Raw genomic sequence first — 6004 nt, 5'->3', positions numbered from 1 at the left:
TCCCCCCCGCAGCCCTCACACACCCCCTCAGGCATCTCCGCTTTTCCCGGCGCTTTTCTGAGGCGGSAAGTCAAGTGACGGTAGAGATGCGCCAAAAGTGTGATGACCCTCCGGTACCGGGAAGGGAACACCCACGCTTGGTAAATGCTCGGAAGTCAGAGGGGCCGCGAGCAGTCATGAAGTTTTACTGGTAAGCTTGTCATGGAAATTGGTATGTTAGTCCCTGCCCTGAACACAATGCCAGGGCAGTGAGTTTTGGATAAAAGGGTAGGGGGAAAGGGAAAAGAGAGAGAAACAGAGAAAGAAAGAGAGAGAGAAAAAAAAGGGAAAAAGAGATCACCAGTGTTGGTTGCAGCCTCAATCCCGCTGAGGGAATGTCAGTCTGGGTTCCAGGCTGTTGATCCCAGCTRTGACCACCCAGTCCAAGGTTCAGGTGGGTTCAGTCACCCCTGTGGGCAGTGCCTGCCCTTGCCCTGCGGACCCCCTCTTCACTCCTCACACCCCCAGCACAAGGAAAACTTATTTAAAGGAACTGGGAGGACACCAAAGTCAAGGCTGGAAGAGCCTGGCGGCGATATGTGTCCTCGTCCTTCAGCGGGAACACACGAGTTGCTCAAYGAGTGCTTCCCACGGCACCCAGGCTCAGCACAAATGTGTGTCCTACCTCATGAGGGTCTTCCAAATGGGAGCCAGGGTAGGTATTTTTATAGGAAAGTACAAACGGAGTGCCCCCCAGTTGAGTAGTCCCCCAAGAAGTGGTGTTTTGTGTCAAGCAGGTGTTCTCCTTCACAAATGTTACCCTGGGGAGTGGGAGTTCAGCTCATCAGTTTTGGGAGGAGCTGACAACGGGTCTGGCTGGRGAGCTCTCCTTTCAGTCCCAGCTGTGCTCCAGAGGGTCAAAAAACTGGGACAAAGGCTGCTCCAGAGGGCTGAAAATGGGACAAAGGCTGGGGTTTGTACCTTGCTTTCGTTCTTTCCCTAGACAGACAGGCTCGTGATGGGAGGGTGAGTCACAGAACACGTCACCAGCAAACAAACTCTAGTAACCTCTTGTGAGCTGCATTTCACACAGCAAATGGGAAAGTTTTCCCAAAGCCACAATTTATCCACTTATCTCTTACCATCAAGTACATGTCTCTCCTTCTCCTCCTCACGACATCAGGGCTGTGCTGTGCATGATGTGTCCCCAGGTGCACCTGGAAAGGTCACCCCAAACCAAGGTACAAAGTTACAATGGGGTAATAAAACATTTCTGTCACTTTTTACCTATCAGACCTGCTAATAAAATTTGTTTTGACTAACACACACCCTAGACACACAATTTAAATTGTAACTGCTGGAACTTTTGGAAGTTGTTTTAAATATCTGTGGGGACTCTGAGGAGAACCACTTACTGAAAAAGTCCAGAATTGACTGATTTTGCAATGTGTGTTCACATTATTATCCCACCACTCATCTTTCATGCGGCTTAATAGGAGAACCTGTAAAAATGAAAAGAAAAAACTRAAAGCACTATAGTTGCTGAAATGCAGTGGGTGAGAGCAGCAGGAATCTTCAAATAAATCTGTCCCACTTCTTAAGAAGTCAACTTTAGCACAGTGCTGCTTAGAGATACTCTCAGGTCAGGCTGTATGTGATCTCTGGTGCCCTCATGCCAGAAATGCTGTGCCAGCTATTTACAGTGAAGTTGTGGGGCCATTATCAGCTGGGAGAGTAAGTCTGAAAAAAAAGACAAAACAAACAACCCAAAATACTCAGTGCACAGTGTACAAAAATATCCTAAAGTTCAACAACTTGTTGAAACTATTTCATGCAATTATAGAGTCTGACTGTGGATGGTAGGAAAATGAGATTCCTTTAATAGAAAGAAAAGAGCATCTAACCTTCAGAGTGAGTTTGCTTTACTTATTTTGCCTTACAGAGGCTGTAGAGAGGTGCCACCAAATTTTATTAGCTGTTCTGGACAAAYCTCTCTCAGGCCAAGCAGCGGAGTGTGATAAGCACTGAGCTCCCTCCCTGGGTGCTGGATTTTTCCCTGGCAGAGCTTTTTCACAGTCTGCTCTTCARAGGTAGTTTACCAAAAAACAAAGTGGCTGCTCTTCTTACCTTCCTTCCCATTATTTACAGTCAATTGGAAAAAGRCAGTGCCACCTCTGCTTCCTGCCACTCACGTCCATCATCTGCTATTGTCTTTCCCASTCTAAATCGCTGCATTGTTTCATCAGCAGCATCATTTACCCCACTTGTCACCAGGTGCTTGTAATCCGGATTTTCTGGAGTGTTGTACATTAATCCTGCAGTTGCATTGCTCAATGATTGCCCAACCACAGCTCTTCCTGAGCACTCCTGGCTGAGTCACCGCGTGGTCGTTCCCATTGTTGACATGGGAACCTTGGCCCTGATACCCCAGTTTCTTGCCTCAGTTTCACTGGCTTTMACCTTCCCAGCACCAGGCAGCAACTTGACTTTAGCAGCACCTCCTCTTGTTTCCCTCTTTTCTCTCCTTTCTTTCTTTCCTTCTTTGGACAATGCTCTTAAGCACATGGTGTGATTTTTGGGGGTCTTCTGTGCAGGGCCAGGAGTTGGGCTTGATGATCTTTGAGGGACCCTTCCAACTCAGGATATTCTATGATWCTTTCTTATGATTCTTCTCTTTATTTCTATGCCTAGTCGTGTTCCTTCATGTCATTTCTAACACTGCTGTAAAATAGATGTGATTAATCCTGCCTAGCTTTTAATTCTGTGTARCTCTAATTTGTTTTCTATTTTAAGATTTTTGGTGTCAGACAGCCTAGGCAGCGAGCAGCTGGGGCTCTTTTTGRTGCCCACATTTATTGACCAGGATGATTAATTCGTTTGGAACTTCGATCTGAGCTTTAAAGTCAGTCACTTGAGAGCCTCGATGCTTTCACATATGTCAGTAGATTCCACAATAAATTGTTTTAAAGTGCGGTTTAGAATGTCTCTATAAGTGCAATGGGAACATCCTGATGGATAAATGAAGGAGCTCCCTCAAGTGGTGAAAAGTATTGTTACATGTTTCCACCTAAAAGTTTTCCTTTTAAACAGTAAGGACAGCAATATCAGATGTAGAATGTAAGGCCAGTTATAAATGTAGCATTGAATGAGCTTCCAATTTTGCATAACCAGAAATAATGGTGTGCCTGTAAGATTGAAGCCAAAACTCAGTCAGGCTACAGTTAAAAAGAAAATAATTTAAGAAACTGTAGAGGACTTAAGCCTGATCTGATAATACATGACTGAATTTTGGCAGGAAAGCCAAAAACTAGCTCCAGCAGATATCACATTGTTGAGGATGCCTGAAGTGTTTATAAATCATAAAGTTKGCTTTTTAAAAACTCCAGCTCATGCTTTCACAGTTTCTGCTATCATCATATCAAAAATTTGTGCATAAACATCCTTGCTCCTTTTCAATCTGTACGAGGCATAGAGTTTTCAAAATATTTAGTGCGGGATATTCAGATTAGCAAACTTTGGAGAAAAGACAGAAGCAGCAGCAGTTACACTCACTTTCCAAGCCATGAAGCCGCTGGTTTGCTGGCAGGCGAGTTAGAAAGAAATACCCCCATCCATCTCGGTAGAGGGCAGTGGTAACCTTACCCAAACATCACACTGCCTTTTGCTTCTGAACTGAAACCATCCTTGAAAAAAAATAGTGAAGCCCGACTGCCAACCAGCAAATTCCTGTCTTCCTCTACCAGCTCAGAAATTCTARTGATGAATTTCTTGCCATGATCAAGCAGGAGGTGCAACAGCCAACATAATTGCTGTAATTCCATTGCTGAAAGGGAAACCTGCATTATTTTTTTTTGAGGAGTAATTAATTTTTCCTTTCCCTACCATTTTAGGTAATAGAATGAACCTTGCTAACAGGGCCAGTGTAATAGTTGGGGTTTTGTTTGTTTAAATTGAGGAGGYTTTTTCTTCAGTATGTTTAAAAAGGAGGAGATCCTTCTAGTCTGGCTAAATGTCAAATCATGAGAGGTATTAAACCTGTATAACTACTGTCTCACCTCACTAAGTTGAACTTCGTTTTCTGCAGCTTGAGCCTCTCTGATACACCAGCTTTCTCTTTCTGTTAGGCTCAGAAATAACTTCACCTAGGTCCCAACCACATTATATAATATCGTTGTTCTCTTTGTGACACCAGCTCAAACCAACCTCAGATTTATTTAGCAGCATACACTGCTGCTTATTAAAAATGCATGAAAATATTGAACTGCCTCAATAAGAGGGTTTCTGAATACATGGAATACATGGAATTAAATGRGCAGTCAGCCCTGGAAGAGTGACTTCAGAGAGAGGCATTCCAGAACAAACGCATCTAGTTACCAGTATTGACTTTCGTGCATATAATGGCTTTCTAAATATTTTTGTGGAAATACAGCACGGAACTTGGCCAGCATCTCCTTCCCACTCCTACAGTAGCAACTGTTTGTGTTCTTGTGACTCCACAAATTGCCAGCTGTGTTACACAGATGGGACACTTCCTTGTGCAGGTAAGACACAGCAGGTGGAAGGGCAGACATTTTACACCTAATTTAATGATGGCTTACTACCCTGTAGTAATCTCTGCCTCTCCATATTTAATAACCTTGTGCATACTTTCTCTTTTTCCTAAATAAATACAAACCAGTGTGCTATTGCTCTCCCCACAACTTCTGAGGTGGAGGCAGAGTGTATGCCAATATAGAGACAGCTCCTTGTCTCCTGTTTATTTGTTACAATACAAATGCTGACTGCTGATGGACATGGAAGAGAATTGGTGCTTATAGAATGAAAGATCCAGGATGATTCCCAAGACAGCTGTTTGCAGGTGATCATGCAGTTCTACCTGTTCTCTACTTTGCAAAATGCAGGTTCTGGGGACTAATAACTTTCTGTGTGCAGTAATCARGTGATAGAGATATGGGAAAGAAACCACTGAAGTGCTATGGTTAGAACAGATCAGCCTCTTTGAGGGAGTATGAGATCCTTGGGGTCATCAAGGACACATCTTGCAGAGAAATGTCACGTAGGGCACATGGGGAACATCATGGAAAAGTCCAGGAACATTGAAATGGCTAGAATCACAGTGCCTAAAGTAGTTGATGAAAGACCCCAAAAAGTATGAGGATGGGGAAAAAAACAATCCCCTTCAAAAACAGGATTTATTTCTCAGAGGAAAACAAATATCTCTATAAAACCACAGAAGATTGACTCTCTGCTGTAAACTAAGAAAGAGAACAGGTTTTTACTCTCAGTGTCAGACATTTCCTCTTTTCCACCTTGTTTTAATCTCTGCAAAAATACATGACATGTACCAAAAGTTGTCCCAAGCAAGAGACATTTCTAAATCTGCCCAGCCAGCTCTTTGGCTGTCTCCATGGCAATGAGGCAGCATGTCTTGCTGCTCTCCCTTCTGTGGACGCCTTTCCCAAGTTTGGCATGGACTGACAATGGCGTGCCTTTGTAGCTCCCCTGCCAAAAACTTCCCTCTTCTCTGCTCAAGGCCAATTCCATCTGTTCCTTCCTGCTTCTCCCTGATTCTGGAAACACCTGGCTAGAGAGGGAGTGCATCCATTGCTTCTCTGCTACAATGATTCAAGCCAAGGAGGGACTGCTGCTGGTTGTACAAGTGGAGAGACTGGAGAGGGCAGTGCTTTCCTGCCTTGGGAAGAAGTTTTGGATGATGGTAAAGGAGAGCACTGCAGGGGCCAGRAGCATAAACAAAGCAGAAAGAAAGAAAATCCAGTTCTGTCTAGTCTCCCAAAAGAATCAGACTGAAACTTGGCACCGCTGGCCATAGCAACAAATAGAGCAGTAAAGAATGTACAGACTTGGTACAATGCAGTGCTTATTGAAGGAGATGACAAGTGTGAAGGAACACTTCCAAACCTCTGAATTCAGCTAGATCTGTGTCACAGCTGAGTCTCTGGTGACTTTCAACAGCATTTCACTGAAAGTGGAGAAAATAGAAGTCAGAGTTACAAAGCTGAARGAG

General features: G+C 43.8%; 1 protein-coding gene across 1 annotated transcript in view; it reads right to left on the bottom strand.

Annotated features, from left to right (window-relative positions):
- Positions 1-50, bottom strand: part of SOAT1 (sterol O-acyltransferase 1) — a 25935-nt gene extending 25885 nt beyond the window's left edge. Inside the window, exon 1 of the mRNA XM_057374917.1 lies at positions 24-50. The gene's annotated coding sequence lies outside the window, so the exon portion shown is untranslated. The remainder of the gene's footprint in view (positions 1-23) is intronic.
- Between the last annotated feature and the right edge of the window lie 5954 nt (positions 51-6004).

The sequence above is a fragment of the Malurus melanocephalus genome, unplaced genomic scaffold (genome assembly GCF_030028575.1).
Source record: "Malurus melanocephalus ecotype Western Australia unplaced genomic scaffold, MMel_1.1 scaffold_236, whole genome shotgun sequence".
In the NCBI taxonomy this organism is placed as follows: domain Eukaryota; kingdom Metazoa; phylum Chordata; class Aves; order Passeriformes; family Maluridae; genus Malurus; species Malurus melanocephalus.
The sequence above is the reverse complement of the archived record's forward strand: the minus strand, read 5'-3'. Positions and strand labels throughout refer to the sequence as shown.